Raw genomic sequence first — 22,357 nt, 5'->3', positions numbered from 1 at the left:
GATAAAGACTCAAGACCCATCAGTGTGCTGTATTCAGGAAACCCATCTCATGTGCAGAGACACACATAGGCTCAGAATAAAAGGATGGAGGAAGATCTACCAAGCAAATGGAAAACAAAAAAAGGCAGGGGTTGCAATCCTAGTCTCTGATAAAACAGACTTTAAACCAACAAAGATCAAAAGAGACAAAGAAGGCCATTACATAATGGTAAAGGGATTAATTCAACAAGAAGAGCTAACTATCCTAAATATATATGCACCCAATACAGGAGCACCCAGATTCATAAAGCAAGTCCTAAGTGACCTACAAAGAGACTTAGACTCCTACACATTAATAATGGGAGACTTTAACACCCCACTGTCAACATTAGACAGATCAACGAGACAGAAAGTCAACAAGGATACTCAGGAATTGAACTCAGCTCTGCACCAAGCGGACCTAATAGACATCTACAGAACTCTCCACCCCAAATCAACAGAATATACATTTTTCTCAGCACCACACCACACCTATTCCAAAATTGACCATATACTTGGAAGTAAAGCTCTCCTCAGTAAATGTAAAAGAACAGAAATTATAACAAACTATCTCTCAGATCACAGTGCAATCAAGCTAGAACTCAGGATTAAGAATCTCACTCAAAACTGCTCAACTACATGGAAACTGAACAACCTGCTCCTGAATGACTACTGGGTACATAACGAAATGAAGGCAGAAATAAAGATGTTCTTTGAAACCAACGAGAACCAAGACACAACATACCAGAATCTCTGGGATGCATTCAAAGCAGTGTGTAGAGGGAAATTTATAGCACTAAATGCCCACAAGAGAAAGCAGGAAAGATCCAAAATTGACACCCTAACATCACAATTAAAAGAACTAGAAAAGCAAGAGCAAACACATTCAAAAGCTAGCAGAAGGCAAGAAATAACTAAAATCTGAGCAGAACTGAAGGAAATAGAGACACAAAAAACCCTTCAAGAAATCAATGAATCCAGGAGCTGGTTTTTTGAAAGGGTCAACAAAATTGATAGACCGCTAGCAAGATTAATAAAGAAAAAAAGAGAGAAGAATCAAATAGATACAATAAAAAATGATAAAGGGGATATCACCACCGATCCCACAGAAATACAAACTACCATCAGATAATACAACAAACACCTCTACGCAAATAAACTAGAAAATCTAGAAGAAATGGATAAATTCCTCAACACATACACCCTCCCAAGACTAAAACAGGAAGAAGTTGAATCTCTGAATAGACCAATAACAGGATCTGAAATTGTGGCAATAATCAATAGCTTACCAACCAAAAAAAGTCCAGGACCAGATGGGTTCACAGCTGAATTCTACCAGAGGTACAAGGAGGAACTGGTACCATTCCTTCTGAAACTATTCCAATCAATAGAAAAAGAGGGAATCCTCCCTAACTCATTTTATGAGGCCAGCATCATCCTGATACCAAAGCCTGGCAGAGACACAACCAAAAAAGAGAATTTTAGACCAATATCCTTGATGAACATTGATGCAAAAATCCTCAATAAAATACTGGCAAACAGAATCCAGCAGCACAGCAAAAAGCTTATCCACCATGATCAAGTGGGCTTCATCCCTGGGATGCAAGGCTGGTTCAATATATGCAAATCAATAAATGTAATCCAGCATATAAACAGAACCAAAGACAAAAACCACATGATTATCCCAATAGATGCAGAAAAGGCCTTTGACAAAATTCAACAACCCTTCATGCTAAAACCTCTCAAGAAATTAGGGATTGATAGGACGTATCTCAAAATAATAAGAGCTATCTATGACAAACCCACAGCCAATATTATACTGAATGGGCAAAAACTGGAAGCATTCCGTTTGAAAACTGGCACAAGATAGGGATGCCCTCTCTCACCACTTCTATTCAACATAGTGTTGGAAGTTCTGGCCAGGGCAATTAGGCAAGAGAAGGAAATCAAGGGTATTCAATTAGGAAAAGAGGAAGTCAAATTGTCCCTGTTTGCAGATGACATGATAGTATATCTAGAAAACCCCATTGTCTCAGCCCAAAATCTCCTTAAGCTGATAAGCAACTTCAGCAAAGTCTCAGGATACAAAATCAATGTACAAAAATCACAAGCATTCTTATACATCAATAACAGACAAACAGAGAGCCAAATCATGAGTGAACTCCCATTCACAATTGCTTCAAAGAGAATAAAATACCTAGGAATCCAACTGACAAGGGATGTGAAGGACCTCTTCAAGGAGAACTACAAACCACTGCTCAAGGAAATAAAAGAGGATACAAACAAATGGAAGAACATTCCATGCTCATGGGTAGGAAGAATCAATATCATGAAAATGGCCATCCTTCCCAAGGTAATTTACAGATTCAATGCCATCCCCATCAAGTTACCAATGACTTTCTTCATAGAATTGGAAAAAACTACTTTAAAGTTCATATGGAACCAAAAAAGAGCCCGCATCGCCAAGTCAATCCTAAGCCAAAAGAACAAAGCTGGAGGCATTACACTACCTGACTTCAAACTATACTACAAGGCTACAGTAACCAAAACAGCATGGTACTGGTACCAAAACTGAGATATAGATCAATGGAACAGAACAGAGCCCTCAGAAATAACACCACAGATATATAACTATCTGATCTTTGACAAACCTGAGAAAAACAAGAAATGGGGAAAGGATTCTCTATTTAATAAATGGTGCTGGGAAAACTGGCTAGCCATATGTAGAAAGCTGAAACTGGATCCCTTCCTTACACCTTATACAAAAATCAATTCAGGATGGATTAAAGACTTAAATGTTAGACCTAAAACCATAAAAATCCTAGAAGAAAACCGAGGCATTACCATTCAGGACATAGGCATGGGCAAGGACTTCATGTCTAAAACACCAAAAGCAATGGCAACAAAAGCCAAAATTGACAAATGGGATCTAATTAAACTAAAGAGCTTCTGCACAGCAAAGGAAACTACCATCAGAGTGAACAGGCAACCTACAAAATGGGAGAAAATTTTCGCAACCTACTCATCTGACAAAGGGCTAATATCCAGAATCTACAGTGAACTCCAACAAATTTACAAGAAAAAAGCAAACAACCCCATCAAAAAGTGGGCAAAGGACATGAACAGACACTTCTCAAAGAAGACATTTATGCAGCCAAAAACCACATGAAAAAATGCTCACCATCACTGGCCATCAGAGAAATGCAAATCAAAACCACAATGAGATACCATCTCACACCAGTTAGAATGGCAATCATTCAAAAGTCAGGAAACAACAGGTGCTGGAGAGGATGTGGAGAAATAGGAACACTTTTACACTGTTGGTGGGACTGTAAACTAGTTCAACCCGTGTGGAAGTCAGTGTGGTGATTCCTCAGGGATCTAGAACTAGAAATTCCATTTGACCCAGCCATCCCATTACTAGGTATATACCCAAAGGACTATAAATCATGCTGCTATAAAGACACATGCACACGTATGTTTATTGCAGCATTATTCACAATAGCAAAGACTTGGAACCAACCCAAATGTCCAACAATGATAGACTGGATTAAGAAAATGTGGCACATATACACCATGGAATACTATGCAGCCATAAAAAATGATGAGTTCATGTCCTTTGTAGGGACATGGGTGAAATTGGAAATCATCATTTTCAGTAAACTATCGCAAGAACAAAAAACCAAACACCGCATATTCTCACTCATAGGTGGGAATTGAACAATGAAAACACATGGACACAGGAAGGGGAACATCACACTTCGGGGACTGTTGTGGGGTGGGGGGAGGGGGGAGGGATAGCATTGGGAGATATACCTAATGCTAGATGACGAGTTGGTGGGTGCAGCTCACCAGCATGGCACATGTATACATATGTAACTTACCTGCACGTTGTGCACATGTACCATAGAGCCTAAAGTATAATAATAATAATAATAATAATAATAATAAAAAGAAAAAAAAAGAAAAACATAGCATTCTCTGTCATTGGCATTTGAAATTCTAATTTGAAAATTAAATCCAAAACACCACTCACAAAGCCCTACTTTAAAAAAATAGTTTTAATTTATGTGGGTAAATAGTATATATATGGTACATGAGATATTTTGGTACAGGTATGCAATGTGTAATAATCACATCATGGAAAAAGGTATCCATACCCTCAAGCATTTATTCTTTGTGTTACCAACCATCCAAGTATACTCTTTTAGTTATTTTTAAATGTGTAATTAAATTATTATTGACTGAAGTCACCCTCTTGTGCTATCAAATACTAGGTTTGATTTGTTCTATTTTTTATATCCATTACCAAACCCCACACCCCCACTTGTTCCCCCAATTACCCTTCCAAGCCTGTGGTAACCATTCTTCTCTATCTTCATAAGTTCAATTGTTTTGATTTTTAAATGTCACCAAATAAGTGAGAACATGCAATGTTTATCTTTCTGTGCCTTTCGTATTTCACTTATTATAGCAACCTCCAGTTCCAACCATGTTGTTGTAAATGGCAGAATCTCAATCTTTTATATGGCTGAATAGTACTCTATTGTGTATATGGACATTTTCTTTATCCATTTGTCTATTGATGGACACTTAGGATGCTTTCAAATCTTGGCTATTGTTAACAGTGCTGCCACAAACTTGGGAGTGCTGATTTTTCAGCATACTGATTTCCTCTTTTTTTTTTTTTTTTGGATATATACCCAGCAGCGGGATTGCCAGATTGTATAGTGGCTCTATTTTTAGTTTTTTGAGGAACCTCCAAACTGTTCTCCATGGTGGTTTTACTAATTTACATTTCCACTAAAAGTGTACAAAGGCTCACTTTTCTCCACATTCTTCCCAGGATTTGTTATCGCCTATCTTTTGGATATACGCCATTTTTAACAGGGGCGAGATGATATCTCATTGTAGTTTTGATTTGCATTTCTCTGATAATCAATGAAGTTGAGTGCTTTTTCTTATTCCTGTTTACCATTTGTATGTCTTCTTTTAAGAAATGTCTGTTCAAATCTTTTCCCATTTATAATCAGATTATTATATTCTTTCCTATGCAGGTGTTTGAGCTTTTTATATATTTTGGTTATTAATCCCTAGTCAGAGGGGTAGTGTGCAAATATTTTCTCCCATTTTGTGTGTTATCTCTTCATTTTGTAGGTTGTTTCCTTTGCTGTGCAGAAGCTTTTTAACTAGATGTGATACCATTTGTCCAATTTTGCGTTGGTTGATTGTGCTTGTAGAATATTATTCAAGAAATTTTTGCCCAGATCAATGTGCAGGAGAGTTTCCCAAAGGGTTTCTCATAGTAGTTTCACAGTTTGAGGTCTCAGATTTAAGTATTTAATAAATTTTTATTAAAGTTTTCTATATGGAGAGAGGTAGGGGTCTAGTTTCATTCTTCTGCATATTGGGTACCCAGTTCTCCCAGCACAATTTATAAAAGAGACTGTCTTTTCCTCAGTGTATGTTCTTGGCACCTTGTTAAAAATGAGTTCACTATAAGTGTGTAAATTTTTTTCTGGGTTCTATATTCTGTTCCATTAGACTGTGTGTCTGTTTTTATGCCGGTACCATGCTGTTTGGGTTACTATGGCTCTGTAACATAATTTGAAATTAGGTAACTTGATTCCTCCAGTTTTGCCCTTTTTCTAGCTTTGCTACTCTGAGTCTTTCATGATTCCATATAAATTTTAGGATTATTTATATTCTATTTCTGTAAAGACTGTCATTTGTATTTTGCTGGGACTTGCATTGATTCTGCACTGACTCATTAGAGATGTTGACCTGTGTATTCTTTTTTTGATGTGCCTTTGGTTTTGGTATCAGTGTAATATTGGGCTCATAGAATGAGTTTGGAAGTACTCCCTTTCTATATTTTTTGGAACAGTTTGAATAGGATTGATATTAGTTCTTTGAATATATGGTAAAATTCAGAAGTGAAGTTATTGGCCCCAGTCTTTTCATTACTGGGAGACTTTCAATTACAGCTTCAATTTTGTAACTTGTTATTGGTTTGTTCAGGTCTTGGATTTCTCTGTAGTTAAATCTTGATAGGTTGTATGTGTTTAGAAATTATCCATTTCTTCTAGATTTTCCACTTCATTGGCATATACTTGCTCATAGTAGCCACTAATGATCCTTTGAATTTCTGTGGTATCAGTCATTATGTCTCCTTTTTCATCTCTGATTTTATTTATTTGTATACTCTTTTTTTCTTAGTTAGTCTGGCTATATGTATGTCAATTTTGTTTATCTTTGCAAACAACCAACTTTTTGTTTCATTGATCTTTGTTTTCTTTATTTGAATTTCATTTATTTCTGCTCTGATATTTATTACTTCTTTTCTTTGACTAACTTGGGGTTCAGTTTGCTCTTGCTTTTCTAATTCTTTAAGATGCATCATTAGGTTATTTATTTAAAGTTTTTCTTTTTTTATGTAAGCACTGATAGCTATGAATTTTACTCTTACTACTGCTTTGGCCATATCCCATATGTTTTGATATGTTGTGTTTCCATTATCATTTGTTTCAATACATTTTTCAATTTCCTTCTTAATTTCTTCATTGACCCACTGTTCATTCAGGAGCATACTGTTTAATTTCTATGTGGCTATATAGTTTCCAAAATTCCTCTTGTTATTGATTTGTAATTTTATTCCATTGTAGTCAGAGAAGATGGTAGGTATTATTTACATTTTTTGAATTTTTAAGACTTGTTTTGCGACCTAACATATGGTCTATCCTTGAGAATAATCCATGTATTGGTGAGAAAAATATATATTCTGCAGTTGTTGGATGAAATGTTTGTAAATATCTTTTAGGTCCATTTGTTCTATAGTGTCAATTAAGTTTGATGTTTCTTTGTTGATTTTGTGTCTGGGAGATCTGTCAAATGCTGAACGTGTGGTGGTGAAGTCTCCTGTGGTTATTGTATTGGGGTTTATCACTCTCTTTAATAATACTTGCTTTATATATCTGTGTGCTCCACTGTTTGATATATATATATATATGTACTTGCACTGCTCATAAAGCAGTATATTGTTAATTGGACTTGAATTTGTTATAAATGTCTATTGCAAACTCTGGAGCAACTACTACATGTATTTTTTAAAATTATACTTTAAGTTCTGAGGTACATGTGCAGAACATGCAGTTTTGTTACATAGGTATACACGTGCCATAGTGGTTTCCTGCACCCATCAACTCGTTTCTCAAAAGAAGACATTTCTGCAGCCAACAAGCACATGAAAAAATGTTCATCATCACTGGTCGTTAGAAAAATGCAAATCAAAACCACAATGAGATACCATCTCATGCCAGTTAGAATGGCGATCATTAAAAACTCATGAAACAACAGATGCTGGAGAGGATGTGGAGAAATAGGAACGCTTTTATACTGTTGGTGGGAGTGTAAATTAGTTCAACCATTGTGGAAGACAGTGTAGAGACTCTTCAAGGATCTAGAAATAGAAATACCATTTGACCCAGCAATCCCATTACTGGGTATATATCCAAAGGGTATTTACCATCATTATATTCTCTTGCTGAAGTGACTCCTTTGACATTATATAATCACTTCCATTTTTCTCTTCTTACAGTTTTTGTCCTGAAATGTATTTTGTCTGTTTTATGCATAGTTACTCCTGCTCTTTTTTGGTTTGTATTGGCATGGAATATTTTTTTCTATCCCTTTATTTTCAGTCTATGTGTATGTTTATGGATGAAGTATGCTTCTCCTAGGTAACAGATCATGGTTTTTTCATCCTTTCAGCTACTGTATTTCTTTTGACTTGATAATTTAATCTATTTACATTCAACGTTATTATTGATAAGTAGGGATTTACTGTTGCCATTTTTTATTATTTTTTCTGGTTGTTTTCCAATCTTCTCTTTTTTCCTTCCTTCTTGTCTTCCTTTTAGTGAAAGTGATTTTTTTTATTGTGTTTTTTGGTGATATACTTTAATTTATTGCTTTTTACTTTTTGTGTATCTGTTGTGTGTTTTTTATTTGAGGTTACTATGAGGGGTGGAAATGCTATCTCATAACCAATTATTTTAAACTGAAGACACCTTTAAAAACTAATAAAAACTCTACAAAAAGAAACTAATAAAAACTCTACACTTCAGCGTCATCTCCCACTTTTTAATTTTTTGTTATTTCTTTGTCTTATTATACTCTCTATGTCTTGAAAAGTTGTAGTTATTGTTTTTGATTGGCTTATATTTTAATCTTTCTACTTAAGTCAAGAGAAATTTACATACCACAGTTACAGTGTAACACTATTCTGTGTTTTTCCTGCATGCTTACTATTACTAGTGATTTTTGTCCCTTCGGATGATTTTTTTCTTGCTCATTAACATCCTTTTATTTTGATTGAAGGACTCCCTTTAGCATTTCTTGTAGGACAGTTCTGGTGTTGACGAAATTCTTCAGCTTTTCTTTGTCTGGGAAGGTCTTTATTTCCTCTTACTGCTTAAAGGGTATTTTTGACAAATATATTATTCTAGGGTAAAAGTTTTTGTCCTTCAGTACTTTAAATATATCATGCCACTCTCTCGTGGCCTGGAAGGATTCCACTGAAAAGTCTGCTGCCAGATAGATGTATCAGAACTCCATTGAATGTTGTTTCTTTTCTTTTGCTACTTTTAGGATACTTTCTTTATCCTTCAACTTTGGGAGTCTGGTTTTTAAATAGCTTGAGGGAGTCTTCTTCAGGTAAAATATGCTTGGTGTTCTGTAATCTTTTACTTGAATGTTTACAACTTTCTCAAGGCTTGGGAAGTTTCCTGATATTATCCCTTTGAATGAGCATTCTACCCCTATCTCTTTCTCTACATTCTTTTTAAGGCCAATAACTCTTAGATTTGCCCTTTGAGGCTATTTTCTAGATCCTATAGATTTGTTTCATTGTATTTTATTCTTTTTTTTTAAATTTTGTCTCCTCTGACTGTGTATTTTCAAATAGCCTGTCTTCAAGCTCACTAATTCTTTCTTCTGCTTGATCACTTTTGCTATTAAGAGACTGATGCATTGTTCAGCATGTCACTAAAAAACTTTTAAAAATTGTATGATTTTCAAATATTATTCTTAAATTAAATAAATGTGCTATTTGATCTTAGGATCAAGTAGATTCCTTTTATTTGTTGAAATTATGGTCTTAGTTTACCCCATATTATAACTTTTGCCAAATGTAACTTAATTTCAAATAAATTGCATGGTGCTCTCAATTATTAACTATGGAGTGAAAAGGAAACATGTCTATATTACAGTTAAGTAAAAATTGTAAAATACATCCACATCAGAGAAATGTACTTCTAAATCAACATTTTAACTTAGGAAAATGCCTACATTATTACTTCAGTTGCATATTTGTGTAAATTTACTTGCCATAAAGTATGTTAATAAATAATAAGAAACTTGCGTATGGCCTACAATTATTTCTGTTTTGCATGTCTTTAGTGATTTTTTTCCAGCAGCTAGAGTGATATTTTCAAAACAATAATCAGAATTTTTCATCCCCTAATACATTATTTTCAAAGAACAACTGTTGCTCTTAGAGCAAGTCTCAACAACCCACCATGGCACAACAACCTGGTTCCTGTCTATAATTACAACCTTTTCCCCAACAGCCCCATTCCCCAACTCCCTACAAAGTGTGCTCCAGCCACACTGGATGCCCCTTCTGTTTTTCACATGCATTTAGCTTTTTTCTGCTACCAAGAGTTTGCACTTGCTGTTTCCTCAACCTGAAGTGTTCTTTGAAGGGCCTTCAAATTCAGGTCTGTTGTTGTCTTTAATATGTCAGCTCAAATGTCACTTCCAAGTTCCAGGAATGGAACCCAAACTAAATGAAAATATAAATCCCTGGGTTCTTGTGCCAATCTTCGGTATATTTGCTATGAAAAACATGCCTTGTCTTTCCACCCCGCCCCACCCCCCACGCCTGTGTTATGGAGAAATGTAGTTTTGATGGCTGAGTTTTCCTAATTCCTACTGGGTTTGGGCAGGGGAAGGTACTAGCAGGATTGGAAGACAAAGGAAAGAGATGCCACACATAGCATTTCTGGCAGTGTCTGCACACTGACATGTCTGCTCGAAGCTACAACACCTTCAGCCAGGCCTACAGAATTTTAGCTTCCACCCAGGGTCTTGGAGTCCTGCTTGTGGTAACAAAGCCTCCGCTCTCTGTCCTCCAGTAAGTACAATTTTTAAACGGTGTAAGATACCCAATTTGTAATTTGTTGTTTGTTTTTAATTCTCCAACTTTGAAGGTGGTGATGGTATTTTCAAGTATTGATCATTATTCTCCTGCCAAGGCAGAGAAGTAGATGTATTGCTTTTTCCACTGACAGTTTTTCAAAATATCTGAAGGCCACAACTATGTAATGACAAAGTGTTTTCTTCTTCCAGTTGAACAAGCACAATTCCTAAGAAAGAGTGTTTCACTGGTTATCTCTATAAAGTATTTAATTTGGCTTTTGCTCAAAATTATGATTAGCAATTTGCAAAAAGATGTCTGAATACTGTTGCTCTCCTTAGGAAATGAAAACTTCCTCAGAAATAAATTGTGTGCATGAAAAAAATAAATAAAATACCTTATTCTCATAATGATCTTTTTGGGTTACGTCCAAGTCTGGTGTATAAAGATTTGGATTTCTGCTCAGTCTTGATGTATAGATTTGGATTTCAATGTCAGACCTTCAGTAATTTGTTTTGATTGTTTACTCCATGTTCTGATCTTAATTGTCCACTGAGATGTCCATAATGTAATTAAGCCTTTAGATTACTTTGCAAACATTTCCTTACCTTCCTTATTCCTGGCGTCTCTGTGATACTAGACATTAATGTATCAACAGCCAGTGTTGAATGAAATAAAAGCTTAATTTAGACATTTAGGAATATTCTATATAGAACAGTTAATAGAAAAAGTATAGTATGTTGTAACTCTGATATGAGAATATCTTAAATATTCAAAATATATAAAGTAAAAAAGCCATCAGTTTTGATTTTAGTTTGGTGAGTGACACTTGGGAGAAGTAGCTCAATGTGGAGTAAAAGCCTCTTCCCTTTTCTTTCTTTGCTTCTTTCTTTCTCTTTTTCCTTTTTTTTTTTTTGTTTTGTTTTGTTCTGTTTGGCTTTACTGAAATCACATTTACCCTGGTTCTTCTGACCTCTTTTGTTTTTGTTAAAGAGAGTAAAGAGAGTATCTGAGTGTCTTAAAATAGGTTCCATTCCTTCTGGAATATTTCTAACCTACTCAACCATCTTTACACCACCAAAACTCTGAGAGAGTTGGTATTTTCATATACCTCAAAGTGCTCTTGCCTTTTAAGTTATTTCATTATGTTCCTCTTTCTTGTCATTTTAACAGGAGAAAATACCATCCCTGACTCTCTGTTCCCTCTTTCCCCATCACTTACCTTCTGGCAAGACTTTACTGTTTCTTTCATATTTCTTGTTGCCACCTTGTGATTCTAATACTTCTTCAATGTGTGTGCTTAAAATTGATGTAGAAATTCTGGGTTTGTCATTCTAAAAACTGTGTTCTGATACTATTAATTTTTTTGTGTACTAGTGTGAAAGTACTGAAACACACATACCCACATACTTCAGAAACCTGTGGGTCTCTCAATACAATGTCTCTTAAATTCCCTTATGTATTCACTAGGTATATTACTCAACAATTTAAATCTCACCAGTTAAAAAAGTGAATTGGGTAAGAGAAATCTTGGTCTAAGAATGAACTCCTGCAAGAACAACTGTTGATTCTTTTTTTTTTCTTTTTATTATACTTTAAGTTCTAGGGTACATGTGCACAACGTGCAGGTTTGTTACATACGTATACATGTGCCATGTTGGTGTGCTGCACCCATTAACTCGTCATTTACATTAGGTATATCTCCTAATGCTATCCCTCTCCACTCCGCCCACCCCACAACAGGCCCTGGTGTGTAATGTTCCCTTTCCTGTGTCCATGTGTTCTCATTGTTCAATTCCCACCTATGAGTGAGAACATGCGGTGTTTGTTTTTTTGTCCTTGCAGTAGTTTGCTGAGAATGATGGTTTCCAGCTTCATCCATGTCCCTACAAAGGACATGAACTCATCATTTTTTATGGCTGCGTAGTATTCCATGGTGTATATGTGCCACATTTTCTTAATCCAGTCTATCATTGATGGACATTTGGATTGGTTCCAAGTCTTTGCTATTATGAATAGTGCCGCAATAAACATACGTGTGCATGTGTCTTTATAGCGGCATGATTTATAATCCTTTGGGTATATACCCAGTAATGGGATGGCTGGGTCAAATGGTATTTCTAGTTTTAGATCCTTGAGGAATTGCCACACTATCTTCCACAATGGTTGAACTAGTTTACAGTCCCACTAACAGTGTAAAAGTGTTCCTATTTCTCCACATCCTCTCCAGCACCTGTTGTTTCCTGACTTTTTAATGATCACTATTCTAACTAGTGTGAGATGGTATCTCATTGTGATTTTGATTTGCATTTCTCTGATGGCCAGTGATGATGACCATTTTTTCATGTGTCTGTTGGCTGCATAAATGTCTTCTTTTGAGAAGTGTCTGTTCATATCCTTTGTCCACTTTGTGATGGAGTTGTTTGCTTTTTTCTTGTAAATTTGTTTGAGTTCATTGTAGATTCTGGATATTAGCCCTTTGTCAGATGAGTAGATTGCAAAAATTTTCTCCCATTCTGTAGGTTGCCTGTTCACTCTGATGGTAGTTTCTTTTGCTGTGCAGAAGCTCTTTAGTTTGATTAGATCCCATTTGTCAATTTTGGCTTTTGTTGCCATTGCTTTTGGTGTTTTAGACATAAAGTCCTTGCCCGTGCCTATGTCCTGAATGGTATTGCCTCGGTTTTCTTCTCAGGTTTTTATGGTTTTAGATCTAACATTTAAGTCTTTAATCCATCTTGAATTAATTTTTGTATAAGGTGTAAGGAAGTGATCCAGTTTCAGCTTTCTACATATGGCTAGCCAGTTTTCCCAGCACCATTTATTAAATAGGGAATCCTTTTCCCATTTCTTGTTTTTGTCAGGTTTGTCAAGGATCAGATGGTTGTAGATGTGTGGTATTATTTCTGAGGGCTCTGTTCTGTTCCATTGGTCTATATCTCTGTTTTGATACCAGTACCATGCTGTTTTGGTTACTGTAGCCTTGTAGTATAGTTTAAAGTCAGGTAGCGTGATGCCTCCAGCTTTGAACAACTGTTAATTCTACCTTCTCTTCCTCTCCAGCATCATAAACTCATAGTCACATTTCCTTTTTGTCTTTTCTGTTGGTTGAATATATGTATCTAAAGATTTTCAGTCAAAATTTGGTAAATTACCTAACGTTTGTTGAGTGTATCTATGAAGAGTAAACTAAGGAAGAGTTTAGTTCAACTCTTTCTCCTCAACCCTCTGTGATATTTGGAACCCATGACCATTTTATTTTCCAAAGAATTTAATATTTGGGAGGGGGCAAGGATTACATTTTATGTGTGTGTAATCATGTAAGTGTATATACTGTGCATTGATATTTTTGTCAAAAACATTAGTAGAGTGAAGGAAATCACCATAGTGATGCTGCTTTTGACTCAGAAGATCATAAATAACCCTTGAATCTTATTGCAGGAAACAGATTTGTCACAAATCTTAAGGGCTTTTGGCAAAAGTATTCTTTGACAATATAGATCTCTTAAGAGATAGTTTTCTGGCATTAACACACACAGAAGTGGCCTGTCTTTGTCTTTTTGGGTTGCTAAAACAAAATATACTAAGTAATTTATAAATAATAGGAATGTATTGCTTCCAGTTTGGGAGACTAGGAAACTCAAGATCAAGGCACTAACAGATTTGGTGCCTGGTGAGGGCCCATTTCTCATTGATACATTTCCTCAGATGGCAGAAGGTGTTAACAAGCTCCCACAAGCCTCTTTTATAAGGACACTAATCTCATTCATGAGGGCTTTACCCTCACAAACTAATCATCTCCTGAAGGCCCCACCTCTTAGTATTACTGCAATGGTGATCAGATTTCAACATATGGATTTTGTTGACTCTGACCACAGCATGGCACAACTCTTGGGAGAAAGCTCCATCATGAATGCAAGTACCAGGGGGATTGCAATTAATGGTGCTAACCCATCTTGGCATGTTGGCACCTTGGCACCTTGGCATCTCTCTTGACCTTTCTTGGAACCTGATTTGGGGGATTAAATGAGGACCACCAGAAATTTGATTACTTTTATGATGGCAAGAAATCTTGGAGGCTTCTCATTGAATAATATATTACACAATGTGATCTATCAGAAACAATAGATTTTAGAGACATTTTAGATCCATCTATTTAACTTTGCAAATTAAAAAACTGAGGCTGGCCAAGTGCAGTGGCTCACACCTATAATCCCAGCACTTTGGGAGGCTGAGGTGGGCAGATCACGAGGCTGGGAGATCGAGACCATCCTGGCTAACACGGTGAAACTGCGCCTCTACTAAAAATACAAAAAATTAACCGGGGGTGGTGGGGGGCGCCCGTAGTCCCAGCTACTTGGGAGGCTGAGGCAGGAGAATGGCGTGAACCCAGGAGGCGGAGCTTGCAGTGAGCCAAGATCGCGCTACTGCACTCCAGCCTGTGTGACAGAGAGAGACTCTATCTCAAAAAAAATAAATAAAGAAAGAAAATAGAAAACTGAGGCTAAAAGACTATAAAACTCTGTGAATAAGCATCATAGAGAGGGCACAGAACCAAAGATTTCTTGTTCTTGGCTTATTGCTCACTCTTCAACATCATATTAATACATTTAAAAGCAAAGGCAGAGATAATTGAAAAAAATCTGAAGTTAGCTTTGCCATTATCACAGTAAACATCACATTTTGTTTTCAATAAGAATTGATTCGAAATGAAGCATTTCTCTTACATATATGTATTTTTTAAAATAACACATTATGTGGGATTTTTCCCAAGCCAGATCACAATATAATAAAGCAATCCATCCTTCCCCAGCAGAGCACAACAAAGAAGTGGATCTTGAATGAAAATGTTAACACCAGACATAACCACTGAAAAGTAATAACACTACAACAAGATAAGGCAATTTACATGAGTATTTCATAAAGATTTTCCTCCTGAGGTTCTTATATAATTTCTCTCTCCTAAGCCTAAATTTTTTTTTAGTTTTTAAAAAAGTGTAGTGATCAGTTACATTGCCTTTGAGAATTAGATACATATTTATATAGAAATAATATCTATGAATATCTATATAGAGATGGTGCATAGGGAGAACAACAGATATTCAGAGTAAGAATCTCATTTCTATAGGGTGCACCAATTGCATCAGCAACTCATTGTAGTTCTTTTGTAATGTGAGCACATGAGCTCCATTAACATTTGACTCTGATTTGAAGCTTTTGAATTTAGGAGGCTCAAGAAATCCACCTGAATGCTGTCTGCTTTCATGAGCAAGAATACCTGTAATGTCGTTTGCTCACAGCGTGTAGCTGGGCTACAGTAAGATGTAGAGTTGGATACCCTGGTGTTGATTCCAAAAAGAATTCTCAGCTTTCTAGTAAAGTTCCCCTGAGAGATTTCATCTTCTTTGCTTGCTCCCTTTATGCTTCTTCACAATGCCAGGCACCTTAAGTATCCCATTGGGTATCTGTTGTCATTACAAATTTGCCTCTTGATATTTTGGCTTTACCTCCCACTTCTGGCTTAGAACCTGCCTCTTCCACTTGGAGCTAAAAATATAATTATCTTTTCCAGCTTGACCCACTTCACTGTGAGGAATATTTTAGTAACTGTTCTGTTTATCCTTCTACTTCTAAGTGTCTAAAACAACTTCCTGATCTGCTCTAGAACATTCTCCAGGACTAATTACAGCAGCTATCTAGATTTTTGAGTCCCTAATAAGACTGCCCACCATCTTTTCCAGGAAGGAATCATATGGTTGACTATATCTAGGTTGAGCCATGTTATTCAGCAAAACCAAGTTGGAGTAGGAAAACGAAATTTTCATATACCATTAGAAAAGGCTCAGCATTACTTTCTCAAATCCCAGAACATGTCAATATTTCTTGAGCATGAGCTAGTGCCAAGAGGTGGACAATGAGTATATGGATGTGATAGCAAATGGTATTTTACAAAGATGTGCTCACCAATACATATCGTATCCCATATACTCTTCTTACAGTATAACATTCAGATTCCTCTATTAAGAGATGGGAGCTATATATATGTTTTTCTTTAACTTAGTAGACCTTCGTTACTGCCTGAACTGGTGGAATGTGGTACAAGTAATGCTCAGTGACTTCTGAGGCTGGTTTATGAAAGGCAATATGTCTTCTGCAAGTCTCTCTTGAGGTCCTGATCTGCTCCAAGCTGATATGTGAGAAGGCTGGCTGCCTGGGAGCCACCTCGTGCAGCCACGTGGGAAGACCACATAGAGATAGGCAGAGATGACTTCAGGAGTCTATGTTGTAAGAGTCTTCAGCTGTTTAAATCTTCCCAGCCCAACCTCTAAATATGAGTAGGCAAACCTTCAGATGATTCTTTTTAAAATTATTATTATACTTTAAGTTCTAGGGTACATGTGCACAACGTGCAGGTTTGTTACATATGTATACATGTGCCATGTTGGTGTGCTGCACCCATTAACTCGTCATCTACATTCTTATCCCCAGCTTTCCAGCCACCCCAACTGAACCTAGTAGACCAGAAAGAAGCTGACACCACTGATCCCTGAATTATAGTTTTGTGAGCAAAATAAGCGTTATTGTTGAAAACTACTAACTTTAGGGTTGTTTTGTCACGATGTCATAGCAAGTGAGATAGATATGTTCTTTGGTGCTCCCAGTGTTTTCAGATATTGAATTAGTTATCAAACTGAAATTTACATTTCAATTGAAAATACCCATATCAATTACCTTGACAGGTTAGAAGATCTGCCAATATTGAGCCAACATTTCTACACAGAAATTTCAATTAGAGATGAATAGTTTCTGCCTTTCAGTGAGGCTTATATTGTCAAGTGTTCCACAGGCTTCACCACTCCCAGCCCACTTATTCATTTAGATTTTCTGCTGGTGACTTTTGACTTTCTAGTTTGGACCCTAGAAATGTGGAGTATGACTCTCCTTTCACTTCTCAAACATTTTAAGTCAGTGTAGGCAATTACCCTAGGAAATAAATGCAGGTATTGGACAATGACATAATTTAATGCTTGGCCTACAAAGCAGTGCTTAGCTATTGCTAAGATTTACATTTAAAGAGGGTTTTGGTTCAAATCTGTTTATTTCCATAGCTACAACAATCTAGTAGTGGGCAGGCAATTAGGGAATGGTTTCATTTTCCATGTTTAGGAAGTGAAGGGTCATAGAAGTTGCAGGGACAGTGAAACTTCTACACCTTATTCTACATAAGCAGCAGAATGTGCCGCATTAATCCCGCATTTCCTGGCTGCTGCTTGGTCACTTGTATGTCACTTCCATAGTTACCATCTGTCTATATCTATTCTAAAAAATGAATCTGATTCATTGGGTTCTGAAAAAGGCTTTTCTCCCCCCTTTGCAATGCCCTTTAGGCAAATATTTCCTGATCTGTTTTATTTCCATTCCTTCTACAGAAGTAGCATCTTAGTGAGACAGCCAGGTAGGAAGGGGTCCCCAGAGAGACTCCAACTGGCCTGTACACTGGGAGAAGTGTGCACAGGGGTGGAGCCACAGAAGTTCACACCATTTGCAGTGGGGAGGATCCTGGCCCCATCTCTTCCTGGGTGGAACCTGAAATTTAATCTGCAAAGTGTGAAGCATATACTAACAAGATTCTCACTCTGGCTTTGTGGAGAGTCCCTGTTTCTCTTTTCTTCCTTTATGCCCAGTGCATTCCATTTTTCTCCCACTTCAAATCATCTGCAAGCCTAATTTTTTGTGGCTCTGTGACAAGGACCCCACCTCTGTCTTTAGCTGAACTAAGGAGATAGTCCTACAACATTAGAACAACACTGGCCTCAAGATATGTCTCAGGAACTTGGTCAGAGCAGCACTGGGGGACCAACTGAGAAGATTTCTCTTTTTTTCTCAGAAGAAAAACATTTTAAAATGAATAAGAAAGCAAAGAAACAGGCAGGCAGTCCATTCCAATTCTTCATCACTCTGTAGACAAAAGAAGAGACTGGTAAGACATGAGGAAGGAACGGTCCTACAGCGTTTGTCTGAAGAATGAAGCAAGAGGCGGATCTGGAGGAATTCGCTGAGACATGCTTGGAGAATAAGGGATTATCTATAATATTTCTTCCACAATGTAAACTATTCTATCCTGTGACAGTTTTTGTCATGGACTAACTCTTCAAGAATATTTGAACAAAGAACAACCCTGGAAGATACCAAGACAGAAGGAAGATTTATTTCTTTTCTCAGGAGGAAAATAAAAATAATGTCCTCTTCTGTACCAAAGGCAGGCAGGTTTACCAGGAGACCTTTTACAAGATTGAGGGTTTCTTAAGCTTGGATGTCCTCTAGTGTGATACAAGCCCACTGTGTGTACTACGTCCATCAGGGCCACTCCACATCACTCTCCCAGGACTTATGGGAGAAGGGGAGCTGGCAAGAACATGAAGCTTCTGAAGCCTGCCATGCTTTGATTAATAAGGGTCTTTGTCTCTGACCCAGAAATCTTGTCTTCTGCCAGCATCCATGAAACAGGGACAGGTTCACTGGTTAGTTTGCAAGTAGGGGGACATCACAAGAGCAGCAAGAATATTTCCTTTGGTCTTAAAAGGATCTTGGACCACTATTGAGAAATTATCTTTGATAAAAAGCTAGTACTTCTTTCTTTTGCAACAGGAGAAAGAAAGGTATATAGGTGGCTACAATCCCCTTTAATGTATACTCACCACCCCATCCCAATTCATGCTCTTGGACACATGTATTCAACATGCTAAGGTCTGCAATTTGGATTCAAAGCTGAATTGGTCTGCAATTTGGGCTTCTTTTGTCTTCCAATGGCTTCAAATCTAGTGCATAAGAGAATCACATTCACATGCCCTTATCACAAGGCAGACAAAGGAAATTTGCCACTGCAATGGCACAGAGAAGATTCTGAGAGGATGTCTCTGAAAAGTGTTTTGGAGGGAAGATGGTGCTGGGCAGTAGAAAATAAATGGTCTTTGAAAGTCAGTTGTATGAAGGCATTTGGTTAGAGGAAACAGCTTAAGGCAAGGCCAATAAGCTAAGGTGAAGCCAAAAATGTAAGTTCTTCATGCTACTCATAATGGACAAATAAAAAAAAGTCCTCACTGATTTCTTGAAGACAAGGATAACAGAAGCTTCTCACATCACACTCAGAGGTTCCCAACTCTTTTTCACAGACTCCTGGCTTCCTAGAGGAGAAAGGAGGGGGGTAATACGTGATTTAAAAATTTCTCCAAACTCACTGCAGTAGGAAATACTTCTTTGTTTCAGAAAAATAAATATATGCAATTATACATACACTTGCTTTTCTTTCTAAGATGTATTTACAATGCTTTCAAAAAGTTTACAAATCATGGGTATTGTCTGACTCCTTTCTGTATATATGAGATATCAGATTCCCACAGAAAGGGGCCAATATCTTTCCCGAAGGTCATATGACCAATAAGTGACAGAGCTGGTTCTCAAACTGGGTGTTATGGACTGAATTGTTTTCCCCCAAGGCCATATGTGGAAGCCCTAAACCTGCTGTGGCTATATTGGCAGATGTGGCTATATTGGCAGATATGGCCTTTTAGGAAGTTATTAAGGTAAAATGAGGTCATAAAGGTAGAGATCTACTCCAATAGGATTGACATCCTCATAAGAAAAAGAGACACCTGAAGTCATATGCGCAGAGGAAAGACCCAGTGAGGACACAGCGAGAACGTAGCCATCTGCAACCCAAGGAGAGAAGCCTTACCAGAAACCAACCCTGTAGACCCCTTCATATTGAGCCTTAAACCTCCAGAACTGTGAGAAGATAAATTTCTGTTTAAACTACCTAGCCCGTGGTATTCTGTTACGGCAGCCTGAGCAGACTAATCACACCAGGGCTTCCATTTCTACACCCACAGCTTTTCACTACAACAAGCTTCCTTTCGTGATGGCTGCCAAGGCATCTTCAAATATAAAGACATTTAAATCTATCAAAACTTCATTCTTGTCTGCATTTGAGTTTTGCAGGGAAAGGGATAAAAGTAACCCATCGACTTGTTTTTCATTTTTGCAGGTTATTTTCCTTATTTACTGCTGGATAATGAAATGATAAAAGTGCTCAAAGCACTTTTTAGTTGGTTATGAAGAGAAATCAATACTGCTTTGTGTTTCAAAAAGGAAAGGCATGCAAGGACGCTGAGGTATTAAACACAAGTGGATTGGATAGTTATTTGTGAGGGGTTGCTAACAATTGAATTACTATTTTAATGTCATAACATGGCAGCACTCAAGATTACCTTTCACATCTAATCATACCATTTACATGGAAGTGGGAAAATGCTTCTGAAGTGGCCAAATGCTATTCACTGAATGGATAATGATAACATTAACAATTGCTCTGGAGGAAAAAATAATCAGATTCCCTGTCAGGCTCTGGGGAAAGGTAAGGTCCATTCACTTGGAGGAAAAAAAAAAGAAAGAACAGGAAAGTAAAAATAAAATATACAAAACACACGTATTTTTTAAAGGGCAGCTTATCTAAAAAAAAAAAAAAAAAGAAAAGAAAATACCATAAGCTTAGACACTGGCTTTTGGCTCTAATCTTGACTTCAGTGCTTAAGAGCTATGTCTCATTGATTTTGTCACTGGTAATATTAAAATTCAAAATTACTAACATGTAAGAACACTAGGCTTTAGGATTGCCGTAAATTATTATGTCATTAATCTTCTCAAAACCCTTTGAGATAGGTACATTACCATCATCCCCATTTTACAGAGGAGAGTGTTGAGGCTGAAAGAATATGAAATCTGCCCATAGCTGGGAGATGGCAGAAAAAGGGTTTAAGAACAAGCCTTTATATCTCTATGGAAAGGCAACACAGTTCTATCACTAAGAGCTCTTACTGCATACCCCAAAGAAACACCGTGAGAGAGAGTGCACATTTATGGTGAGGCCCAGATCTCTTCACTCAGCCCCAGGTTGCTTCTGTAGCCTGTGTTCACACACTCATGCCCTCTTCCCAGTCCTCTAATCATATCAAATATACATTCACCAAATGTACCAGATTTTTTATGTCTTTTTGCCTTTGATTCTCTTGGAATGCCTTCCTATTTGTTTTACTTTCCTGGTTCACTTAGCTCATCTATTACAACCTCCAGAAATACTTTCCCAACTCCCTCAAAGAGTTTGCTCTTTCTTCTTCATCTCCAATAGCATTCTGTTGCATCTCTCAGGGGATGTATGGAGTGATGCAATTAGCTATTTATCTGTCTTTCCTGCTCACATGTAAACCGTTGGAAGTCCAGATCTGTTTTCAACATACCTGATATCTAAATACAGAAATGTCTGTATATTTTATGTACATATTTTCATATTTACATTTTAATTTCTCTATATTAGCAAATACCTAAAATTAAAATATTCTAGGATTACAGAAATTTACTCATCATAGCGAATGTTTATTGAGCACTTCCTACATGCAAGGTTCTATGGTGAGCACTTTGTATATATTAATTGATATGTTCCTTACATGGCCCTACGATGATGGTACCACAAACTATGCCCATTTTCTGGAAGAGGACATTGAGGCACAGAAAGGTTAAATATCCTGCCCAAGTTCACACAGATCTTAAGTAGGGAACCTGACATTTAAATATAAAAATCTGACTGTACATTCCACATCATTAATCATTAAGCCTTTCTGAATAACTAAGAACCAAACACGTTAGAGCAAAGGAGAGCTTCTGTGTTCCAGGGTGGCTGACTGTTAGGGACATCAAACAGAACTATTAACCCCTGTCCATGTAAAAAATCCCTTCTCTTCCATTTAAAGGCTCTCTACGTGTAATTGGATCCAGCAATAGCCTTCTAGTGTTGACAATTACAAAAACAAGCACCCATCATTTTAGAGCACCTATTTTCAGATGTTGATACTTGTATCAAGTGTTTAAAAAATGCACAGTTCTAAATAAGCACTCATAAAATGAGTGGCCTGGAGCACCTGCCATGCAAGTGATTCTCTCAGAAATTCATAGTGATCTGTGTTTTTAAGGATAAAAAATCCAGAACTTCTCTTGAAATGGCACTACTGAGAGAGAAGGATCCACCCTTTCAGTGATGTCCTCATTGGCCTTCTGCAGATTAAGGAACAAGCAGACCTCGACGTAGCACTT

The sequence above is a fragment of the Pongo pygmaeus genome, chromosome 18 (genome assembly GCF_028885625.2).
Source record: "Pongo pygmaeus isolate AG05252 chromosome 18, NHGRI_mPonPyg2-v2.0_pri, whole genome shotgun sequence".
In the NCBI taxonomy this organism is placed as follows: domain Eukaryota; kingdom Metazoa; phylum Chordata; class Mammalia; order Primates; family Hominidae; genus Pongo; species Pongo pygmaeus.
This window is presented reverse-complemented; position numbering follows the sequence as displayed.